We start from the raw sequence: 27448 nt of genomic DNA on the forward strand, positions 1-27448 counted from the left end.
GACTGAAGAAAGAGAAATTAAGGAGTCAATCCCATTTACAATTGCACCAAAAAGCATAAGATACCTAGGAATAAACCTAACCAAAGAGGTAAAGGATCTATACCCTAAAAACTATAGAACACTTCTGAAAGAAATTGAGGAAGACACAAAGAGATGGAAAAATATTCCATGCTCATGGATTGGAAGAATTAATATTGTGAAAATGCCAATGTTACCCAGGGCAATTTACACGTTTAATGCAATCCCTATCAAAATACCATGGACTTTCTTCAGAGAGTTATAACAAATTATTTTAAGATTTGTGTGGAATCAGAAAAGACCCCGAATAGCCAGGGGAATTTTAAAAAAGAAAACCATATCTGGGGGCATCACAGTGCCAGAATTCAGGTTGTACTACAAAGCTGTGGTCATCAAGACAGTGTGGTACTGGCACAAAAACAGACACATAGATCAATGGAACAGAACATAGCACCCAGAAGTGGACCCTGAACTTTATGGTCAACTAATATTCGATAAAGTAGGAAAGACTATCCATTGGAAGAAAGACAGTCTCTTCAATAAATGGTGCTGGGAAAATTGGACATCCACATCCAGAAGAATGAAACTAGACCATTCTCTTACACCATACACAAAGATAAACTCAAAATGGATGAAAGATCTAAATGTGAGACAAGATTTCATCAAAATCCTAGAGGAGAACACAGGAAACACACTTTTTGAACTCGGCCAGAGTAACTTCTTGCAAGGTACAGCCACGAAGGCAAAAGAAACAAAAGCAAAAATGAACTATTGGGACTTCATCAAGATAAGAAGCTTTTGCACAGCAAAGGATACAGTCAACAAAACGAAAAGACAACCTACAGAATGGTTGTCTTTTTTCTTTCTACAGAAAAAATTTTTTTTTCTTTCTACAGAAAAAAAATTGAATCAAATCTATTAGAATCTAATCGAATCGATAAGAATCGAATCAAATAGTATCGAAAAGAAAAAATCGAATGGAGTCGAATGGTTGTCTTTTTTCTTTCTACAGAAAAAAAATTTTTTTTTAATTTTTTTAAAATTTTTTTCTTTCTACAGAAAAAAATCGAATCAAATCGATTAGAATCTAATCGAATCGATAAGAATCGAATCAAATAGAATCGAATAGAAAAAAATCGAATGGAGTTGAATCGAATCGAAAGGAAAGGATCGAATCGAATCGAATAGAAAAGAATCAAATCGAATTGAATCGAAAAGAATCCAATCAATTCGAATAGACTCAAATAGAAAAAAACAGAATTGAATCGAATCAAATAGAAAAGAATCGAATCGAATAGAATCGAATCGAATAGAAAAGAATCGAATCGAATTGAATTGAAAAGAATCGAATCAAATCTAATCGAATGGAATAGAAAAGAATCAAATCAAATCGAATAGAAAAGAATCGAAGAGAATCGAATCTAATAGAAAAGAATTGAATCGAATCGAATCGAATAGAAAAGAATCGAATTGAATCGAAATGAAATAGAATAGAATAGAATAGAATCGCATCGAATCGAATACAAAAGAATCGAATCCAATAGAAAAGAATCGAATTGAATCGAATAAAATAGAATAGAAAAGAATCGATTCGAATAGAATAGAAAGGAATCGAATCAAATAGAATAGAATAAAAAAGAATCGAATCAAATTGAATAGAAAAGAATCAAATCGAATAGAATCGGATAGAATAGAATCAAATAGAAAAGAATCGAATGGAATAGAATAGAAAAAAATCGAATCAAATAGAATTAAATCGAAAAGAATCGAGTCGAATAGAATCAAATCAAATCGAATCGAATAGAAAAGAATCAAATTGAAACGAATTGAATAGAATACAATTTAATCATATCGAATCGAATAGAAAAATCGAATCGAATCGAATTGAATAGAATAGAATAGAAAAGAATCGAAACGATTCGAATAGAATAGAAAGGAATAGAATCGACTTGAATAAAATAGAAAAGAATCGAATCCTATCAAATCGAATCGAATAGAATACGAAAGAATCGAATCAAATCAAATTGAATCGAACAGAAAAGAATTGAATAGAATCGAATCGAATCAAATAGAAAAGAATCAAATAGAATAGAATAGAATAGAAAAAAATCGAATCGAATCGAATCAAAACGAAAAGAATCGAATCGAATAGAATAGTATAGAATCGAATAGAGAAGAATCGAATCGAATCAAATCGAACAGAAAAGAATCGAATCGAATTGAATCGAATCGAATCGAATCGAATAGAAAGAATCTAATCGAATCGAATTGAAATGAATAGAAACGAATAGAATATAATATAATAAAGTAGAATAAAAAGAATCAAATAGAATCGAATCAAATACAATCGAATAGAAAAGAATCGATCAAATCGAATCGAATAAAATAAAAAAGAATCGAATCGAATCGAAGAGAAAAGATTCGAATCGAATCGAATAGAAAAGAATCGAATCAAATCGAATAGAAAAGAATAGAGAAGAATCGAATCAAATTGAATAGAAAAGAATCAAATCAAATAGAATAGAAAAGAATCGAATAGAATAGAATAGAAAACAATCGAATTGAATGGAATTCAATCGAAACGAATTGAATCAAACAGAATAGAAAAGAATTGAATCGAATAGAAAACAATCAAATTGAATCGAATAGAAAAGACTCGAATAGAATAGAATAAAAAAGAATCGAATCGAATAGAATAGAAAAGAATGGATCGAGTCGAATCGAATCGAATAGAAAAGAATTGAATGGAATCGAATCGATAAGAGAAGAATCGAATAGAATCGAATAGAATCAAAAATAGAATAGAAAAGAATCAAATCAAGTCGAATTGAATTGAATCAAATAGAATAGAATAGAATAGAATTGAATCGTATATAAAAGAATTGAATCCAATTGAATAGAATTGAAAAAAATCGAATCGAATAGAATCTAATCAAATTGTAAAGAATCAAATCGAATTGAATGAATCGAATAGAAAAAATCGAATTGAATTGAAACGAATCGTATACAAAAGAATCGAATCAAATAGAAAAGAATCAAATTGAATCGATTCGAATAGAATAGAAAAGAATCGAATCGAATCGAATCAAATCGAATCGAATCGAAAAGAATTGAATTGAATAGAAAAGAATCGAATCGAAGGAATCGAATCGAATCGAATCGAATACAAAATAATAGAATAGACTAGAATAGAATAGAATAGAAAAGAAACGAATCGAGTCGAATCGAATAGAATAGAATACAAAAGAATCGAATGGAATTGAATCGAAACGAATCAAAGAGAAAAGAATCGAATCAAATAGAATAGAATAGAAAAGAATGGAGTCGTCAAATCGAATCGAATACCATAGCAAAGAATTGAATCAAATACAATAGAATGGAAAAGAAATGAATCGAATCGAATAGAAAAGAATCAAATCGAAAAGAATTGAATTGAATTTAATCAAATTGAATCATTTCGAATAGAATAGCAAAGAATCGAATTGAATCAAATAGAATAGAAAGAATCGAATCGAGTCAAATCGAATCATATAGAATTGAAAAGATCGAATAGAATAGAATAGAAAAGAATCAAGTCAAATCGAATCGAATAGAATCCAATAAAAAAGAATTGAAATGAATCGAATCGAATGGAATTGAAAAGAATTAAATCATATCGAAGAGAAAAGATTCGAATCGAATCAAATCGAATCGAATCGAATAGAAAAGAATCAAATCGAATCGAATCGAATAGAAAAGAATTGAATCGAAATGAATCGAATAGAAAAGAATAGAATCTAATCGAATCGAATAGAAAAGAAAAGAATAGAAGAGAATGGAATCGAATCGAATAGAAAAGAATCGAATTGAATCGAAAAGAATAGAATCGAATGGAATAGAATAGAAAAGAAAAAAATCGAATCAAATCGAATAGAAAAGAATTGAATCGAATTCAATCAAATCGAATAGAATAGAAAAGAAACGAATAGAATAGAAAAGAATCGAATCAAATCTAATAGAATTGAATAGAAAAGAATCAAATCGAATAAAATAGAAAAGAATGGAATGGAATCGAATCGAATAGAAAAGAGTCGAATCGAAAAGAATTGAATCGAATCAAATCAAATTGAATCGAAACGAATAGCAAAGAATCGAATCGAATACAATAGAATAGAAAAGAATAGAATCGAGTCGAATCGAATAGAATAGAAAAGAATCGAATCGAACCAAATAGAGTAGAAAAGAATTGAATCGAAAAGGATAGAATCAAATCGAATTGAATTGAATGGAATCGAATCAAATAGAAAAGAATCGAATCGAATCGAATAGAAAAGAACCGAATACAATAGAATAGAATAGAATAAAAAAGAATTGAATCGAATAGAAAAGAAAAGAATCAAATCGAGTCGAATCGAATCGAAAAGAATTGAATCGAATCCAATTGAATAGAAAAGAATCTAATTGAATCGAATAGAATAGAAAAAAATTGAATTGAATAGTATCGAACAGATACGAGAAGAATCGAATCAAATAGAATCGAAGAGAATCGCATAGAAATATATCGAATTGAATCAAATACAAAAGAATCGAATCGAATAGAATAGAATAGAATTGAAAAGAATCGAATTGAATCAAGTCGAATAGAATGAATTGAATTGAATCAAATCGAATTGAATAGAAATGAATAGAATAGAGTAGAATAAAAAAGAAACGAATCAAATCGAATAAAATCGAATAGAAAAGAATCGATTCAAATCGAATTGAATCCAATAAAAAAGAACTGAATTGAATCATATCGAATGGAAAAGAATCGAATTGAATTGAATCAAATCAAAAAGAAATGAATCGAATTGAATAGAATAGAAAAGAATCGAATCGAATAGAATAGAGAAGAATCGAATTGAATTGAATCGAAAATAGACTAGAAAAGAATCAAATAGAATAGAATAGAATAGAATAGAATAGAATTGAATCGATAGAAAAGAATTGAATCCAATCGAATAGAATTGAAAAAAATAGAATAGAATAGAATAGAATAGAATAGAATCTATTCAAATCTAAAGAATCTAATCGAATAGAATCAAATAGAAAAAATCGAATCGAATCGAATAGAAAAGAATCTAATAGAATCGAATAGGTAAGATACAAATTGAATCGAATAGAATAGAATAGAAAAGAATCAAAACAAATAGAAAAGAATCAAATCGAATAGAAAAGAATCGAATTGAAAAGAGTCAAATCGAATCAAATAGAATACAAAATAATCGAATCGAAAAGAATAGAATAGAAAAGAATGGAATTGTCGAATTGAATAGAATAGCAAAGAATCGAATCGAATAGAATAGAATAGAAAAGAATCGACTCGAATAGAAAAGGATCGAATCGAAAATAATAGAATCAAATAGAATTGAATTGAATCAAATCGAATCGAATAGAAAAGAATCGAATTGAAAAGAATAGAATCAAATAGAATTGAATTGAATCAAATCGAATCGAATAGAAAAGAATCAAATCGAATCGAATTGAATAGAAAAGAATTGAATCGAGATGAATCGAATAGAAAAGAACCGAATCGAATCAAATCAAATTGAATCGAATAGAAAAGAAGAGAATGGAATCGAATCGAATAGAAAATAATAGAATAGAATAGAATGGAATGGAATAGAATAGAATAGAAAAGAAAAGAAAAGAATCAAATCAAAACGAAACGAATAGAAAAGAATCGAATCGAATTCAATCGAATCGAATAGAGAAGAATCGAATTGAATAGAATCGAATCGCATCGAATCAAATAGAAAAGAATCGAATCGAATCGAATAAAAAAGAACCAAATCGAATCAGATCAAATAGAATGAATCGAATAGAATCGAAACGAATTGAATAGAAGTGAATACAATAGAATAGAATAGAGTAGAATAAAAAAGAACCGAATAGAATCAAATCGATACAATCGAATAGAAAAGAATCGATTCGAATCGAATCGAATCGAAAAAGAATCGAATCGAATACAAAAGAATCGAATCGAATCATTCAAATGGAAAAGAATCGAATTGAATAGAATCGAATCAAAAAGACATGAATCGAATCGAATAGAATAGAAAAGAATCGAATATAATAGAATAGAATAGAGAAGAATCGAATTGAAACGAATCGAAAATAGAATAGAAAAGAATCAAATCGAGTCGAATAGAATAGAATAGAAAAGAATCGAATCGAATAGAATAGAATAGAAAACAATCGAATCGAATAGAAAATAATCGAATCGAATAGAAAAGAATCAAATCAAATTGAATAGAAAAGAATCGAATTGAATCGAATCAAAAATAAACGAATCGAATCGAATTGAATCGAATTGAATGGAATACAAATGATCGAATCAAATAGAATAGAATAGAAAAGAAACGAATCGAGTCGAATCGTATAGAATAGAAAAGAATCGAATGGAATCTAATCGAATTGAATAGAAGAGAAAACCATCGAATCAAATCAAATAGAATAGAATAGAAAAGAATGGAATCGTCGAATTGAATCGAATAGAATAGTAAAGAATCGAATCGAATAGAATAGAAAAGAAAAGAATCGAATCGAATCGAACAGAAAAGAATTGAATCGAATAGAATAGAATAGAAAAGAACCGAATCGAGAAGAATAGAATCAAATCGAATTGAATTGTATCGAATCGAATTGAATAGAAAAGAATAGAATAGAATAGAATGGAATAGAATAGAATAAAAAAGAATCGAATAGAATAGAATAGAAAAGACTCAAATCGAGTCGAATCGAATCGAATAGAAAAGAATTGAATCGAATCCAATAGAATAGAAAAGAATCGAATTGAATCGAAAAGAATAGAAAAATATCGAATCGAATAGAATCGAACCGATACAAGAAGAATTGAATCGAATAGAATCGAAGAGAATCGCATAGAAATATATCAAATTGAATCGAATCGAATAGAAAAGAATCAAATTGAATCAAATCGAATAGAATGAATCGAATCGAATTGAAACGAATTGAATAGAAACAAATAGAATAGAATAGAATACAGTAGATTAAAAAGAATCGAATCAGATCGAATAGAATACAATCGAATAGAAAAGAATCAATTCGAATCAAACCGAATTGAATCGAATAAAAAAGAAGCAAATCAAATCAAATCGAATAGAAATAATCAAATAGAATAGAATAGAAAAGAAAAGAATTGAATAGAAGAGAATAGAATCAAATTGAATTGAATCGAATCAAATAGAAAAGAATCGAATAGAAAAGAATCGAATCGAATCAAATCGAATAAAATGAATCGAATCGAATCGAAATGAATTGAAAAGAAACGAATAGAATAGAGTAGAATAAAAAAGAATCAAATCGAATCGAACCGAATCGAAATGAATAGAATCGAATAGAATAGAGAAGAATTGAATTGAATCAACTTGAAAATAGAATAGAAAAGAATCAAATCGAGTCGAATCAAATAGAATAGAATTGAAGTGAATTGAATAGAATCGAATCGAATAGAAAAGAATCGAATCGAATCCAATTGATTAGAATAGAAAAGAATCGAATCGATGAGAATAGAAAAGAATCAAATCAAATCGAATAGAAAAGAATCGAATCGAATAGAATAGAAAAGAAACGAATCAAATCAAATGGAATCGAATCGAATCAAATAGAAAAGAAAAGAATCGAATCGAATAGAAAAGAATCGAATCGAATCAAATGGAATGGAATGGAATCGAATCGAATAAAAAGAATCGAATCGAAAAGAATAGAATCAAATCGAATTGAATTGAATCAAATCGAATCGAATAGAAAAGAATCGAATCGAAAAGATTGAATCGAATTGAATCAAATTGAATCAATTCGAATAGAAGAGCAAAGAATCGAATTGAGTCGAATAGAATAGAAAAGAATCGAATCGAGTCGAATCGAATCGTATAGAATAGCAATGATCGAATAGAATACAATAGAATAGAAAAGAATCGAATGGAATGGAATAAAAGAGAATCCAATAGAAAAGACTCAAAACGAATCAAATCGAATGGAATCGAAAAGAATTAAATAATATCGAAGACAAAAGATTCGAATCGAATCAAATCAAATCAAATAGAAAAGAATAGAAGAGAATGGAATCGAATCGAATAGAAAAGAATCGAATAGAATAGAAAAGAAAAGAATCAAATCGAAACGAATAGAAAAGAATTGAATCGAATAGAAAAGAATGGAATGGAATCGATTCGAATAGAAAAGAATCGAATCGAAAAGAATAGAATCGAATCAAATAGCAAAGAATCGAATGGAATCGAATCGAATAGAAGAGAAAACCATCGAATCGAATCGAATCGAATAGAATAGAAAAGAATGGAATCGTCGAATTGAATCCAATAGAATAGCAAAGAATCGAATCGAATAGAAAAGAATCGAATCGAATAGAAAAGAATTGAATCAAATAGAATAGAATAGAAAATAATCAAATCGAATAGAAAGAATCGAATTGAAAACAAGAGGATCTAATCAAATCAAATTGAATCGAATTGAATAGCAAAGAATCGAATCGAATACAATAGAAAAGAATAGAATCAAATCGAATTGAATTGTATCGAATCGAATAGAATAGAATAGAAAAGAGTTGAATCGAATCGAGTAGAAAATAATCGAATCGAATAGAATAGAATAAAAAAGAATCGAATCGAATAGAATAGAAAAGACTCGACTCGAGTCGAATCGAATCGAATCGAATAGAAAAGAATTTAATCGAATCCAATAGAATAGAAAAAAATGGAATAGAATCAAATAGAATAGAAAAATATCGAATCGAATAGAATCGAACCGATACAAGAATAATCGTATCGATTAGAATCGAAGAGAATCGCATAAAATTATATCGAATCGAATCAAATAGAAAAGAATCAAATCGAATTGAATAGAATAGAATAGAGTAGAATTGAAAAGAATCGAATCGAATAGAAAAGAATCGAATCGAATCAAATCGAATAGAATGAATCAAATGGAATCGAAACGTATTGAATAGAAACGAATAGAATAGAATAGAGTAGATTAAAAAGAATCGAATCTAATCGAATCAAATACAATCGAATAGAAAAGAATCAATTGGAATAAAACCGAATTGAATTGAATCGAATAAAAAAGAATAGAATAGAATAGAATCGAATAGAAGAGAATAGAATCAAATTATATTGAATCAAATCAAATACAATAGAAAAGAATCGAATAGAATCGAATAGAAAAGAATCTAATCGAATCGAAAAATAATCGAATAGAAGCGAATCGAATAGAAAAGAAGCGAATCGAATCTAATCGAAAAGATAAGAAAAGAATCGAATCGAATAGAATAGAATAGAAAATAATTGAAACGAATCAAATACAAAAGAATCGAATCGAATTAATTCAAATCGAATTGAATAAAACCGAATCAAATCGAATAGAAAAGAAGCGAATAGAACCGAATCGAAAAGATTAGAAAAGAATCTAATCGAATCCAAAAGAAAAGAATCGAATCGAATTGAATTGAATTGAATCGAATGGAAAGAAACCAATCGAATCGAAAAGAATCGATTCAAATAGAAAAAATTTGAATCGAATCGAATTGAATCAAATCGAAAATAATCGAATCGAATCAAAAAGAATAGAATCCAATCGAATCCAAAATAATTGAATCGAATCGAATAAAAAAGAATCAAATCGAATCAAAAAAATTCGAATCGAATCGATTCGAATCAAATCGAATCGAATTGAATCGAAAAAAATTGAATCAAATAGAATCGAAAAAAATCAAATTGAATAGAATCTAATCAAATCGAAAAAAATTGAATCGAATCGAAAAGAAACGAATGGAATCGAACCGAATTGAAAAGAATCGAATCGAATCGAAAAGAATCCAAAGTAATCCATTCATATCGAAAAGAATCGAATCAAAAAGAATCGAATCAAATCAAAAAGAATCTAATCCCATCGAATCAAATCGAATGGAATCGAATCTAATCAAAAAGAATCGAATCGAATCGAAAAGAATCCAATCCAATCGAATCGAATCAAATCGAAAAGAATCGAATTGAATCAAATTGAATTGAATCGAAAAGAATCAAATCGAATTGAAAACAAACGAATCGAATCGAAAGAATCGAATTGAATCGAATCACATCGAAAAGAATCGAATCGAATTGAAAAGAATCCAATCCAATCGAATCGAATTGAATTGAAAAGAATCGAATCGAATCGAATCGAAAAAATCGAATAGAATCGAATTAAATAGAAAAGAATCAAATCGAATGGAAAAGAAACTAAACAAATTGAAAAGAATCGATTCGAAATGAAAAATTCAAATCTAATCGAATTGAATTGAATCAATTGAAAAGAATCGAATCGAATTGATTCGAATCGAAAAGAATCGAATTGAATCGAAAAGAATAGAATCCAATCGAATCCGAAATAATCGAATTGAATCGAATCGAACCGAAAAGAATAGAAACAAATCAAACCGAAATGAATCGAATCGAATCCAATCCAAAGGAATCGAAAAAATTCGAATCGAATGGATTAGAATCTAATCGAATTAAATCGATTCGAAAGAATTGAATCGAATAGAAAAGAAATGAATCGAATCAAATTCAAAAGACTCCATTCAAATAGAATAGAATCAAATCCAAAAGAATCGAATCGAATCGAAAAGAATCGAATCGAAAAGAATTGAATCGAATCGAAAGAATTGAAACAAATCAAACCGAAAAGAATCGAAACAAATCAAATCGAATCGAAAAGAATCGAATCGAATCGATTCGAAAAGAATCGAACCAAATCGAATCGAATCTAAAAGAATCTAATCTAATCTAATCTAATTGAATCCAATTGAAAAGATTCGAATCCAATAGAAAAAACTAGAATACGAATAATCGAATAGTTCCGAATAAACGAATTGAAAGAATCAATCGAATCGAAAAGAATCGAATCGAATTGAAAAAATTCTATTCTAATAGAATCGAATTGATTCGAATTGAAAAGATTCGAATAGAAATGATTTGAATCGAAGAATCGAACTGAATTGAAAAGAATCGAATCCAATCGAATCCAAAAGAATCGAATCGAAAAGAATCTAATCCAATCGAATCCAAAAGCATTGAATCGAATCAAATCGAATCGAAAAGAATCGAACCGAAAAGAATCGAACCGAAAAGAATCAAATCAAATCCAATCGAATCGAAAAGAAACGAATCGAATTGAAAAGAATCGAATCGATTCGAATTAAATCGCATCAAATCGAAAAGAATCGAATCGAATGGAATAGAAAAGAATCTAATCCAATCGAATCCAAAAGTATTGAATTGAACCGAATCGAATCGAAAAGAATCAAAACGAATCGAAAAAAATCGACTGAATCAAATTGAATCAAAAAGAATCAAATCGAATCAAATCAAATTGAATCGAAAAGAATCGAAACGAATCTAACTGAAAAGAATCAAATCAAATCGAATTGAATCGAAAAGAATCGAATCCAATCGAATCAAATCGAATAAAAAAGATTCGAATCGAATCGAAAAAATAGAATCGAATCAGATCAAATTGAATCGAAAAGAATCAAATCGAATCAAAGGAAACAAATCTAATGGAACGAATTGAATGGAATCGAAAGAATCCAATCCAATCGAATCAAATCGAAAAGAATCGAATCGAATTGAACCGAAAAGAATCTAATCCAATCGAATCAAATCAAATCGAAAATAATCGAATCAAAAAGAATCAAATCGAAAAGAAAAAATTTGAATCGAATCGATTCGAATCTACTCTAATCGAATAGAATCGAAAGAAACGAATCGAATCGAAAAGAATCGAAACTCATTGAATAGAAAAGAATCTACACGAATCAAAAGGAATCGAATCTAATCTAACCGAAAAGAATCAAATGGAATCAAATCGAATCGAATCAAAAAGAATCGGATCGAATCGAATAGAATCGAATCGAAAAGAATCTAATCGAATCGAATTGAAAAAATCAAATTGAATCAAATCGAATCGAAAAGAATAGAATTGAAAAGAATAGAATTGAATCATAAATAATCGAATCGAATCCAATTGACTCGAATCGAAAAGATTCAATTCAAATCGAATTGAATCGAAAAGAATCAAATCGATCGAAAAGAATCGAATTGAATCGAATCGCATCGAAAAGAATCAAATCGAAACAAATCGAATCGAATAAAAAAATCGAAGAGTCGAATCGAAAAAATCAAATCAAATAGAATTGAATCGAATAGAATCAAATAGAATCGAAAAGAAATAATCGAATCGAAGAGAATCGAATCAAAATAATTCGAATCGAATCGAATCAAATCAAAAAGAATTGAATCGATAAGAATCGAATGGAATTGAACCGAATCGAAAAGAATCGAATCGAATCTAAAAGAATCCAATCCAATCCAATCGAATCGAATTGAAAAGAATCCAATTCAATCGAAAAAATAAATTCGATTCGAATTGAATTGAATCAAAAAGAATCAAATCGAATTGAAAAGAAACAATTGAATGGAAATAATTGACTCGACTCGAATCGAATCAAACCAAATCGAAAAGAATCCAATCGAATCAAATCAAATCAAAAAGAATCGAATCGAATTGAATCGAAAAGAATCTAATCCAATCGAATCGAACCAAATCGAAAAGAATAGAATCGAATCGAAAAGAATTGAATTGAATCGAATCAAAAAGAATCGAATCGAAAAGAATCGAATCGAAAAGATTCGAATCGAATCGAAAAAATAGAATAGAGTCGACTCGAATTGAATCGAAAAGGATCATATCCAATCGAAAGGAAATGAATCAAATGAAACAATTTGAATCGAATTGAAAAGAATCGAATTGAATCGAATCAAAAAGAATCCAATCGAATCAAATCGAAAGAATCGAGTCGAGGCGAATCGAAAAAATCGAATCGAATCGAATTGACTCAAAAGATTCGAATAGAATCAAATCGAATCGAAAAGAAACGAATTGAATTGAATCAAAAAGAATCGAATAGTATCGAATAGAATCGAAGAAAAAACAATCAAATCGAATCGAAAAGAATTGAACCGAATCGAATCGAATCGAAAAGAATCGAATCGTATCAAAGCGAATCGAACCAAATCAAAAAGAATCAAATCGAATTGAAAAGAATCGAATCGTATCAAATCAAATCAAAAAGAATCATAACGAATCGAATCTAATCGAAAAGAAACTAATCGAATCAAATCGAAAAGAATCGAATCGAATCAAATAGAATCGAAGCGAAAAGAATCGAATCGTATCAAATCGAAAAGAATCAAATCGAGTCGAATCGAAAGAATAGAATCGAACTGAATCAAAAAGAATCGATTTGAATAAAATAGAAAAGAATCAAACGGAATCGAATCGAATCGAAAAGAATAAAATAGAATCAAAAAGAATCAAATCAAACCGAATTGAATCGAAAAATATCAAATCGAATTGAAAGAATTGAATCAAATAGAATTGATTCAAAACAAAAAGAATCGAATAGAATCGAATGGACCCGAAAAGAATCGAATCGAATCAAATCGAAAACAATCGAATCGAATTGAAAAGAATTGAATCGAATGGAATCGAATCGAAAAGAATCGAATAGAATTGATTCGAATCTAATAAAATAAAAAAGAATCAAATTGAAATGAATTGTGTCGAATTGATTAGAAAAGAATCGAATCGAATTGAAAAGAAACTAATCGAATCGAATCAAAAAGAATCGAATCGTATCGAATAGAATAGAAAACAATCAAATCGTATCGAAACAGAAAGAATCGAATCAAATCGAAACGAAAAGAATCGAATTGAATCGGAAAGAATCGATTTGAATTGAATCAAAAAGAATCAAATCGCAAAGTATCGAATAGAGCCAAAAAGAATACAATCAAATCAAATAGAATCAAAAAGAATCGAATCATATTGAATCAAATCGACAAGAATCGAATATGATCGAATAGAAAAGAATCGAATAGAATCGAATTAAAAAGAATCGAATCGTATCGAATCGAAACGAAAAGAATCTAATCGAATCGAAAAGAATCAAATCGTATCGAATCGAATCAAAAAGAATCGAATTGAATCAAAACAAAAAGAATCGAATCGAATCAAAAGAATCATTTCGAATAGAATCGAAAAGAATCGAATTGAATCAAATTGAATTGAAAAGAATCGAATCGAATCGAATTGAACCAAAAATAATAGAATTGAATCCAATCGAAAAGAATCGAATCATATCGAATCGAATCGAAAAGAATCGAATTGAATCAAATCGAAAAGAATCTAATTGAATCGAAAAGAATCGAATTGAATCGAATCGAATTGAATCAAAAAGAATCGAACCGAACACTATTGAATTGAATCGAAAAGAATCGAATCGAAACGAATCGAATTGAACCCCAAAAAATTGAACCAAATCGAATCGAAAAGAATCGAACCGTATCGAATTGAATCGAATAGAATCACATCGAATCAAATCGAATAGAAAAGAATCAAATCGTATCGAATTGAATCAAAAAGATTCGAATCGAATCAAATCGAAAATAAACGAATTGAATTGAATCAAAAAGAATCGAATCGAATCAAATCGAAAATAATAGATTCGAATCTAATCGAAAAGAATCATATCGAATCGAATCGAATCAAAAAGAAACGAATCGAATCGAATCAAATAAAAAAGAATCAAATCGAAAAGAATTGAATCGAAACTAAAAGAACCGAACCGAATCGAATTGAATCGAATCGAGAAGAATAGAATCGAATTGAAAAGAATCGAATCGAATCGAATTGAATTGAAAAGAATCGAATCGAATCGAAAAGAAATGAATCGAAAAGCATCGAATCGAATCGAATTGAATCGAAAAGAAACTAATTGAGTCAAATCAAAAAGAATAGAAAAGAATCAAATCGAATCGAATTGAAAAGAAACGAATCGAATAGAATCAAATCGAAAGAATCGAATCGAATCGAAAATAATAGAATCAAATTAAATTGAAAGATCGAATCGAATTGAAAAGAATCGAATTGAATCGAAACGAATCGAAAAGAATCGCATCGAATCGAATCGAAAATAATCGAATAGGATCGAAGCAAAAAGAATCGAATCAAATCAAAAAGAATCAAATCGAAACGAATCAAATCAAATCGAAAACAATCGAATCAAATCGAAACAAATGGAATCGAATCGAATCCAATCGAAAAGAATCAAGTCGAATTGAATCGAAAAGAATCGCATGGAATCCAATCTAAAAGAATCGAATAGTATCAAATAGAATCAAAAAAAGGAATAGAATCGAACCGAAAAGAATCGAATCAAATCGAAAAGAATCGAACCGAATCGAAAAGAATCGAACCGAATTGAATCGAATCGTATCGAATCGAATCGAACCAAATCGAAAAGAATCAAATCGTATCGAATCAAATCGAAAAGAATCATATCGAATCGAATCGAATAAAAAGAAACTAATCAAATTGAATCGAAAAGAATCGAATCAAATCGAATTGAATCAAAAAGAATCAAATCAAACAGTATCAAATCGAATCGAAAAGAATCGAATCAAAAAGAATTGAATCGAAAAAACCGAAAAGGATCAAATTGAAAAGAATCGAATCGAAAAGAATCGAATCAAATTGAATTGAAAAGAATCGAATCGAATTGAAAAGACTCCAAATGCATTGAATCGAATCAAAAAGAATCGAATTGAATCGAATCAAATCGAACTGAATCGAAAAGGATCGAATCGAATCGAACCGAAAATAATAGAATCATGTCTAATCGAAAAGAATCGAATCGAACACTTTCGAATTGAATTGAAAAGAATCAAATCGAACACTATCGGATTGAATCAAAAAGAATAGAATCAAAATGAATCGAATCGAATAGAAAAGAATTGAATCGAAAAGAATCGACCCCAATCGAATCGAATAGAAAAGAAACGAATCGAATCGAAAAAAATTGAACTGAATTGAATCCAATTGAAAAGAATTGAACCGTATCGAATCGAATTGAAAAGAATCGAATCGAAACGAAAAGAATCTAATCGAATCGAATAGACAAGAATCGAATCTAATCGAAAGGAATCGAATCAATTCGAATCGAATCTAATCGACTTGACTCGAAAAGAATCGAATCGAATCAAAAAGAATCGATTCGAATCGAAAAGAATTGAATCGAAAAGTATCGAATCGACTCAAAAAGAATCGAATCGAATCGAATAGAAAAGAATCAAAAAGAATTGAATTGTATCGAATCGAATCGAAAAGAATCGAAACCAGTCGAATCGAAAAGAATCGAATCGAATCAAAAAGAATCGATTCGAATCGAATCAAAAACAATCGAACTGAATCAAATTGAATCGAATTGAACAGAATAGAATAGAATCGAAAAGAATCGAATCAAATCGAATTGAATCAAAAAGAATCGAATCGAATTGAAATGAATTGAATTGAAAAAAAAATCGAATCCAATCGAATGGAAAAGAATTGAATCCAACTGAATCAAATCGAAAAGTATCGAATTGAATCGAAAAGAATCGAAACGAATAGAATCAAATTGAAAAGAATCTAATCAAATCGAAACGAAGAGTCGAATAGATTCGAAAAGAATCGAATCGAATAGAAAATAATCGAATCGAATAGAATCGAATCGAAAAGAATAGAATCTCATCAAATTGAAAAGAATTGAATCTAATCATATCGAATCGATTCGAAAAGAATGGAATCAAATCAAATCGAAAAGAATCGAATCGAATCAAATCGAATCGAAAAGAATCGAATCGAATCAAAAAGAATCGAATCGAATCGAAAAAATTGAATCGAATAGAATTGAATCGAATTGAAACAAAAAGAATTGAATCTAATCGAAAAGAATCGAATCGAATCGAAAACAATCGAATCAAATCGAAACAAATCGAATCGAATCCAATCCAATCGAAAAGATTCAAATCGAATCGAATCGAAAAGAATTGCATCAAATCTAATAAAAAAGAATCGAATAGTATCGAATAGAATCGAAGAAAAAAGAGTCGAATCAAATCGAAAAGTATCAAATAGAATTGAAAAGAATCGAACCGAATCGAATCGAATTGAAAATAATCGAATCAAATCGAAAAGAATCTAATTGTATCGAATCGAATCGAACAAAATTGAAAAGAATCGAATCGAATCGAATCAAATCGAAAAGAATCATATCGAATCGAATCGATTCGAAAAGAAACTAATCGAATCGAATCGAAAAGAATCGAATCCAATCCAATCAAATTGAATCAAAAAGAATCGAATCGAACAGTATCGAATCTAATTGAAAAGAATCGAATCGAAAAGAATCGAATCGAAACAAATGGGAAAGAATCAAATTGAAAAGAATCGAATCAAAAAGAATTGAATTGAATTGAAAAGAATCGAAAAGAATCGAATCGAATCAACTCAAAAAGAATCGAATCGAATGGAATCGAATCGAAAACAATCGAATAGAATCGATTCGAATCGAAACGAATAGACTCGAATTGAAAACAATCTAATCAAATCGAATTGAATTGAAATGAATTGAATCGAATCAAATAGAAAAGAATCAAATCAAAACGGAAAGAATCGAACCAAATCAAATCGAATCAAATCGGAAGAATCGAATAGAATAGAATTGAATCGAATCGAAAAGAATCTAATCGAATCAAAAAGAATTGAATCGAATTGAAAAGAATCGAATCAAATTGAAAAGAATGGAATCAATTAAAAAGAATCGAATCGAATTGAATTGAAAGGAATCGAATTGAATGGAATCGAATCGAAGAGAATTGAATAGAATCGAATCGAATCGAAAAGAATCGAATCGAATAGAATCGAATTGGAAAGAATCTAATCAAATCAAAACGAATTGAAAAGAATCGAATCAAATCAAATCGAAAAGAATCGAATCGAAACAAAAAGAACAAATCGAATCGAATCGAAAAGAATCGAATCGAATCTAATCAAAAAGAATCGATTCAAATCAAATAGAAAACAATCGAAACGAAAAGTATCAAATTGAGTCGAAAAGGATCAAATCGATTCGAATAGAATCGAATGGAAAAGAATCGAATCGTGTCGAATCGAATCGAAAAGAATCGAATCTAGTCAAATCGAAAAGAATCGAATCGAATCTAAATGAATCAAAAAGAATCGAATCAAATCGAATCGAAAAGTATTGAATCGAATAGAATTGAATCGAATCGAAAAGAATCGAATCGAATAAAAAAGAATCAAATCGAAAAGAATCGAATCGAATCGAAAAGAATGGAATCGAATAGAAAAGAATTGAATTGAATAGAATCGAAAAGAATCGAATCGAATGGAATTGAATCGAAAAGAATAGAATAGAATAGAAAAGAATCTAATCAAATCAAAATGAATTGAAAAGAATCGAATCGAATCAAATCGAAAAGATTCAAATCGAAAAGAATCGAATCGAAACGAAAAGAATCTAATCGAATCGAAAAGAATCAAATCGAATCGAAAGGAATCAAATCGAATCGAAACAAAAAGAATCGAATCAAAAAGAATTAATTCGAATCGAATAAAAAAGAATTGAATTGAAAAGTATCGAATCGAATTGAATTGAAAAGAATCAAATCTTATCGAATTGAATTGAAAAGAATTGAAACCAGTCGAATCGAAAAGAATCGAATCGAATCAAATCAAAAAGAATCAATTCGAATCGAATTGAAAAGAATCGAACCGAATCAAATCGAATCGAATCGAAAAGAATCAAATTGAATCACAAAGAACCGAACCGAATTGAAAAGAATTGAATCGAATCAAAAAGAATCGAATTGAATCAAAAAGAATCAATTCGAGTCGAATCAAAAAGAATCCAATCGAATCAAATCGAATCGAAAAGAATCTAATTGAATCGAATCGAAAAGAATCGAATCGAATCGAATCGAAAAGAATTGAATAGAATCGAATCGAAAAGATTCGAATAGAATGGAATACAATAGAATCGTATAGAATCGAATCAAAAACAACCGAAAACAATCGAATCGAATGGAAACGAATCACTTAGATCAATAGAACAGAATGGAAAGCCAAAACAAGATACGAACCTGTAACTCTATGATCCATTAATCGACAACAAGGCAGGAAGGAATATCCAATGGCACAAAGACAGTCTCTTCAACAAACCCTAACCCTGACTCCAGGATAAGAACAAATGGTGTTGGGAAAACCAGGCAGCCACATGCAGAAGAATGAAACTGGATCACTTTCTTATACCATATATATAAATAATAAATTCAAAATGGATGAAAGACCTAAATGTGAGACCTGAAACCATACAAAGAAGAAAAGATAGGCAGCAACGTCTTTGACATTGGCCACTGGATCTTCTTTCTAGATATGCCTCTGAGGTGAGGGAAACAAAAGCAAAAATACTATTGGGACTTCATCAAATTCCGCACTTCCGCAAAATGAAGGAAACAACCAAAGCTCAAAGGCAACATACAAAATGAGAGGAGATATTTGTAAACAACACATCCAATAAAGAGTTAGTATCCAAAATACATAAAGCAAATATAAATCTCAGCATCCTAAACACAAATTATCCAACTGCAGATGGGCAGAAGACATGAATGGACTTTGTCTCTGACAAGACATCCAGATGGCCACCAGACACACGGAAAGACACTCAGCATCACTCATCATCAGGGAAATGCAAACCAAAACCACAATGAGATGTCACCTGACAGCCGTCAGAATGGCTAAAATTAACAACACAAGAAACAACAGGTGTTGGTGAGGCTATGGAGAAGGGGGAGCCCCCTTACACTCCTGGTGGGCATGCGAACAGGTGCAGCCACTGTGGAAAACAGTGTGGAGGGTCCTCCAGAAGTTAAAAGTAGAGCTACCCTACGATTCCAAAATTGCACATCTAGGTATTTACCCTGAGGATACAAAAGTAGTTTAGTAGATTCGAAGAGGGACTCGCAGCCCAGTGTTGGTAGCAGCGTTATCAACAACAGCTAAACTGTGTATACAGCCCAGATGTCCATCGACAGATGAATGGGCAGAGATGATGTGGTAAATATACACACTGCAACATCACTGGGTCATCAGAAGGGATGAAATGAAGCCATTTACAATAACATGGGAGAAGTGGAAGGGACTGATGCTCAATGAACTCAGTCAGAGAAAGACAGATACCAAATACCATACAATTGCATTCACATGGGAATTTTAAGAAACCAAACAAACTGGCAAAGGGGCGGAGGGGGGGATGAGAGAAGCAAACCAAGAAACACACTCTTAACCACAGAGAATAAACTAATAAATACCAGAGGAAGGTGAGGGGGATGGGGAATCAGGGGATGGGGATAGTGGAGGGCACCTGTGACCAGTACCAGGCGTTGTATCCAAGGGTTGAATCACTATGTGGTAAACCTGAAACTATATCATACTGTGTTTACAAACAGAAATTCAAGTAAAACTTTAAAATAATAATAGGTAGTATTGATGAAACATGTGCGCACAAGAGATAAAATCAGAAAGGCAACTAAAAATCCAAATAAAGAGTATTTAGAGCCACAAATCCCCTCCTTAGCTCAGCTCAGGAGAAGCCTGCCATGCCTACTCTCACCCTAGCAGAAGCCTGGATTTTGATTCTCTGGGGAGGCTACTGACCTGGTGGAGTCAGGCTGTCTTTGAACCCAAAACCTAAATAGAGTGCATAAAACTAAACTGCCGAAGATACTAGAGTCCCAGTGCAGGCACAGGCCAAGACCCAAACTCTAACCATACACAGACATAACCCTAACCCTACACTTAAGCCTAATGTTAACCTAACCCTTAAACAAGACCTATCACTAATCGAAAACCAAACACAAACCCCAAGACAGAAACACATTCACTGAACCTTCCTGCCAAGCCTCACCGTAACTCCTAAACCTATTCTAAACCCTTAACCCTGACCCCTACCTTAAATCTAACCCTAACCCTAACCTCTAACCCTAACCTAAACTTGATGTACTCAAATCCTATTCCTAACCTTAACCTGTACCCTAACCCTAACCCTCTAATACTAACCCTATCTCATACCCCAAACTGTACCCTAACCCATACCCTAAAACTAACCCCTAACCCACTCCCTAACCCTATCTCTTACCCTTTTCCAAAACCGTACCCTGACCCTGACATGACCCTAACCCTAACCTCTAACCAAACACTAACCCTAACCCTAACCCTAACCCCTATCCCAACCCTAACCCTCGCCCTAACCCTAAACCTAGCCCTAACTTTAACCCTAACCCCTAACCCTAACCCCGAATCCTAACTGCAAACTTAAGCCCAAACCTAACTCTAACCATAACCCTAACCCCCAACTCCTAACCTACAGCCCTAATCCCTAAAGCCTAAACCCTAAACCTAACTCTAAATCCTGTCTTTAACACTAACCCCTTTCCCTAATCCCTAACTCCCATCTAATTCCTAACCACGACCCTTACCCTTTTCCCTCACCTTAACCTCTAATCCGTAACCATAAGCATAATCATTAACCCCTAACATCTCACCTAACCCTAACCACCAACTGCCTCCCCTCCCCTGACCCTACCATTCATTCTACCCATTCACTTACCCTGTGGTTCTGAGTAGTCCCTCTGATGTGGACGTGGCCCCCAACGGTGCCTCCAGAGTCCTCCAAAGAACCAACTCCTATTTTTGTTGATCTGTTCCACACTTCTTTTGGTCTTGATTTCCTTGAGTTCTGCTTGAATCTTGATTAACTCTCTTCTGCTGGGTGTAGGATCTATTTGCTGTTTTTCTCTAGCTCCTTCAGGTGTAAGGTTAGCTTTTGTATTTGAATTATTTCCAGTTTTGAATGGATGCTTGTATTGTGATGTATCTCCTCCCCCAGGATTGCTTTTGCTGCGTCCCAAATATTTTCAACGGTTGTATCTTCATTCTCAGTAGTTTCCATGAATCTTTTTAATTCTTCCTTAGTTTCCTGGTTGAACCTATCATCTTTTAGCAGGATGGTCCTTAACCTCCACGTGTTTGAGGTCCTTCCAAACTTCTTGTTGTGATTTAGTTCTAATTTCAAGGCATTATGGTCTGAGAATATGCAGGGGATGATCCCAATTTTTGGTATTGGTTCAGACCCTATTTGTGACCCAGTATGTGGTCTATTCTGGAGAAAGTTCCATGTGCACTTGAGAGGAATGTGTATTCAGTTGAATTTGGATGTAAAGTTCTGTAGATATCTGTGAAATTCATCTGGTCCAGTGTATTATTTGAAGCTCTCGTTTCTTTGGAGATTTTGTGTTTAGACGACCTATCGAGTGTAGAAAGCGCTAGATTGAAGTCACCAAGTATAAGTGTATTATTATCTAAGTATGTCTTAACTTTCATTATTAATTGATTGATATATTTTGCAGCTCCCATATTCGGGGCATATATATTGAATATTGTTAAGTCCTCTTGTTGGATAGATCCTTTAAGTATGATATAATGTCCCTCTTCATCTATCACTATAGTCTTTGGGGTAAATTTTAGTTTATCTGATGTAAGGATGGCTACCCCTGCTTTCTTTTGAGGACCATTTGAATGGTAAATGGTTCTCCAACCTTTTATTTTCAGGCTGTAGGTGTCCTTCTGTCTAAAATGAGTCTCTTGTAGACAGCAAATAGATGGGTCCTGCTTTTTTATCCAGTCTGACACCCTGGGCCTTTTGAGGGGGTCATTAAGCCCGTTCACGTTCAGAGTTATTGGCAGATATGAGTTTAGTGTCATCATGATATCTATTCAGTCCTTGTTTTTGTGGATTGTTCCACTGGACTTCTTCTTAAAGAGGAATTTTAAGAGTCCCCCGTAAAATTTATTGCAGAGCTGGTTTGGAGGTCACATATTCTTTCAGTTCCTGCCTGTCTTGGAAGCTCTTTATCTCTCCTTCCATTTTGAATGAGATACCTTGCTGGATAAAGTATTCTTGGTTGCATGTTCTTCTCATTTAGGACCCTGAATATATCCTGCCAGCCCTTTCTGGCCTGCCAGGTCTCCGTGGACAGGGCTGCTGTTACCCTAACACTCCTCCCCATAAAAGTCAGGGATTTCTTGTGTCTTGCTGCTTTAAGGATCTTCTCTTTATCTTTGGAATTTGCAAGCTTCACTATTAAATGTCGAGGTGTTGAACGGTTTTTATTGATTTTAGCGGGGGGATCTCTCTATTTCCTGGATCTGAATGCCTGTTTCCCTTCCCAGATTAGGAAACTTTTCAGCTATGATTTGTTCAAATACATATTCTGGCTCTCTGTCCCTTTCGGCGCCCTCAGGAACCCCAATTAAACGTAGGTTTTTCTTCCTCAGGCTGTCATTTATTTCCCTTAATCTATCCTCATGGTCTTTTAATTGTTTGTCTCTTTTTTCCTCAGTTTCCCTCTTTGCCATCAACTTGTCTTCTATATCACTCACTGGTTCTTCCACCTCGTTAACCTTCGTCGTTAGGACTTCTAGTTTGGATTGCATCTCATTCAATTGATTTTTAATTTCTGCTTGATTAGATCTAAATTCTGCAGTCATGAAGTCTCTTGAGTCCTTTATGCTCTTTTCTAGAGCCACCAATAGCTTTATTACAGTGCTTCTGAATTGGCTTTCTGACATTGAATTGTAATCCAGATTTTGTAACACTGTGGGAGAGAGGACTGTTTCTGATTCTTACTTTTGAGGTGAGGTTTTCCTTCTAGTCATTTGCTCAGTCCAGAGTGGCCAAAAACAAGTTGTACTGGGAAAAGGAGAAAAAGAGAGGAGAGAAAGAAGGAAAGAAAAGAGAAAATGAAAAAGGAAGAAAAAAAATAGAAGAAAAAGAGAAAGAAAAAAAAGGGAAAAAAGGGTGGGGGAAGCAAACAGAAATCAAAAAGCAAAACAAACAAAAAACACCGGGGAATATCTTCTGATTCTGTGTACTTTATGTCCTTTGACTTCCCCTGGAACCTCTCCATCAGCTGGTCTTCTGGGGGAGGGGCCTGTTGTGCTGATTTTCAGTTGTTAGCACTTGGGGGAGATGCTCAGCCCCCTGCATAGTGCAGGGCTCAATGGGGGTTGTTGTTTACCCCGTGAGGCCCCAGGAGGAACAACCACAGTGTCGGCAGCCAGCTCTGGAGCCCTGGATTCAGCTCCCGCAGTAACTACAGAGCTCTCCATCTGCAGGGGTCTGGATGCTCCAGGGCAGGGCCGCTGATCTGCTCAGCTCAGGGCAGGAGCATCCTTGCTGTCCTGGGCCCTCCTGGCCTCTGCCTGTCCTGGAGGAAGATCGGATCCTGGGCTGTGTCCCCCCACGCCTGGGTTCCAGGGCCTGCACTGTTGGATTCACGCTCCAGGCCGCACAGTCTCCTCTGTGGAGCACCCGCCCGAGCCCCTCTAAGCTGCTCCCAGGTCCAGTTGTGTGCCTGCTGCAGCCTGTTAGGGAGCTCAGCCTCAGGGTGTGGCACGCTCTCCCTGGGGCACAGGTGTCTGTTAGTGTCCCAGGGAGCCTGAGGGCATCCCCACCCTTCTGGGGTCCTGGTCTAACTCCCTGCCAGTGCCTTTCCACCCGGGAAGATTGGTGAAGCTCTTGTTTCTCAGGGACGGAGCTTTCCTTTCCTGGGGGCACTCGCCCCTGCCTTAGCCCGGCTCCTCGTGGGACCCCTTCGCCTTGGATGCCTTGTGTTTCCTTATTTCTATTTTCCCCGTCTTCCTACCTTGATAGAAGCGCTAACTTTTCTCACTGTAGCATTCCAGCTGTTCTCTCTTTAAATATCAGGCCAAATTCATAGATTTTCAGGATGATTTGAAGGTTATCTAGGTAATTTGGTGGGGACAGGTGATTTGGGGACTCTTCTCTTCCCCAAAATTGCCCCTCTTCTGCAGATGGAGTTTTGAACATACTCACTAGAGATGTTTGTCAGAAGCTCGTGGGATGCAACTGGAAAAATGCAGGCTTGGAAGGTATGTCTCCAGGTGCAGTAGAGCAGTATTCATGGAACGTCCTCACTGAGAATGCTCCTACATTCTCTCACCAATAAGTTCACAGCTAGTTGAAAGATAGCTTAACCCTTAACCCTAACCCTAAGCCGTAACCCTCCCTCTACTCCTAACCCTCACCCTAACCCTACCCCTAACCCTGACACCTAACCCTACCCTAACCCCTATCCCTAACCCGAAAACCTAACCCTTAACCTAACAAATAACCCTAACAACGCAAACCCTAACAACGCTAACCCTAACAACCCTAAACCTAACCCTAACAACCCTAAACCTAACCATAACCCTAACCCTAACAACCCTAAACCTAACCCTATCCCCTAACCCCTAAAACTAACCCTACTGCTAACCATAACCCCTAACCCTAACCCTACCCCTCACTCTACCTCTAACACTCACCCTAACCCCTAACCCCTAACCCTAACACCTAACCCTATCCTAACCCCTATCCCTAACCTGAAAACCTGACCCTAAACCTAACAAATAACCCTAACAACCCAAACACTAACAACCCTAAACCTAACCCTAACCCTAACCCCTAACCCTAAACTAACCCTAATACTAATCCTAAGCCCTAGCCCTAACCACCTAACACTAATCCTACCCCTAAGTCCTAACCCTAATCCTAACCCAACCCTAACCCTAACCCTAACCCTAAACCCTAACCCTAACCCTAACCCGTAACTCTCACCCTAACCCTCACCCTACCCTAACCCTAGCCCCTAACCATAACAGCTAACCCTACCCTAACCCCTACCCTAACCCGAAAACCTAACCCTAACCTAACAAATAACCCTAACAACCCTAACCCAAAACCTAACCCTAAAAATCCTACCCCTAACCCTAACAACCCTAAGTCTAACCTTAACAACCCTACCCTAAACCTTACCTTAAATCTAACCCCTTAACCCTAACCCTAATTTCCTAACCCTAAGCACCTAATTCTAACAATCCTAACCCTAACCCTAACAACCCTACCCCAATCCTAAACCTAACAACCCTAAGCCTAACATTAAAACCCTACCCTAACCCTAACCCTAACCCCCTAACCCTAACCCTAATCTCCTAACCCTAACCCTAACACCCTAACCCTAACCGTAACACCCTAACCCTAACAACCCTAACCCTAAAAACCCTAACCCTAAACCCTGACCCTAACCTCCAAACTCTAACCCTAAACTGTAACCCTAACCTCTAACCCTAACCCTAACCCTAACCCATACCCTAACCCGTACCCTAACCCGTACCCTAACCCTAACCTTAACCCATACCCTAACCCGTACCCTAACCCTAACCCGTACGCTAACCCCTAACCTGTACCCTAACCATAACCCTATGCCTAACCCTAACCCGTACCCTAACCCGTACCCTAATCCCTAACCCTAACCGTAAACCTAGCCCAAACCCCTAGCCCTAACCCTAACCCATAACCCTAACCCTGCCTTAACCCCTAACTCTAAACTCTAACCCCATCTCCGACTCTAACTCTAACCCTATTCCCTCCCCCTATCCCCTAACCCTCAACCCTATAAGCTATCTGGAACATAACCCTAATCCAGACCCTAACTCAGTTTCCTAATCCCTAATACCGACTTTAACTCCTAACTCTTGACCCTTACCCCATCCCTCACCCTAACCAGTAACTCCTACGCATAAGCATGATCACTAATCCATAATATCTAACCTAACTCTAACCACCTATTGCTCACCCTAAACCCTAACCTTACTCTCAATTCTCCCCATTCACTTACCTTGTCGTTCTGAGTAGCCCTGCTGAGGTGGATGCGACTCCGAACAGCGCCTCCAGGGTCCTCCAGCGGGTCCTGAGGAAGCCGGACTCCTGTCATGGCGGACGTGGCCCCATGTGTTCCTGAGTCATAGACAGCGGGTCCTGAGGACGAGGGGGGTCCTGTCACTGTGGACTATGCCTCACATCCTCCGGAAGCCTCCCCGAGGGTCCTGAGGAGGCCAGGCTCCTGTCAGCGTGGACGCAGCCCCACGTCATCCCGAAAACTCACCACAGGTCCTGAGGAGGCCCTGTCAGGCTCCTGTCAGTGAGGACGCGGCCCCAAGTCCTCCTCAGGCCTCCAGAGTGCAGACAGGCTCCTGTTAGTGCAGGCGGACGAGGCCTACTGCACACGCGCGCCCCCTGGTCCAGGCCTGGGCTGGCGTGGGAGCAATGCCTCCTGCACGGCCTCCTGTAGCGCCTGAGCCTAACATGTCTTCATGTTAATTTTTAGAAGATTTACTTGAGAGAGGGTGCAGTGGGGAGGGGCGGAGGGAGAGGGGGAACCTGGAGAGGACTCCTCACCCACCGGAGCCCAAGCCCCATGCGAGGCTCCACGCCATAACCTCGAGATCCTGACCTGAGCCAAACTAAAGAGTCAACGTGGAACCGACTGAACCACCCAGGAGCCCCTCAAATGTTCTTAAGTGCAACCCC

Source organism: Canis lupus, chromosome 9 (assembly GCF_048164855.1).
Source record: "Canis lupus baileyi chromosome 9, mCanLup2.hap1, whole genome shotgun sequence".
Classification (NCBI taxonomy): Eukaryota; Metazoa; Chordata; class Mammalia; order Carnivora; family Canidae; genus Canis; species Canis lupus.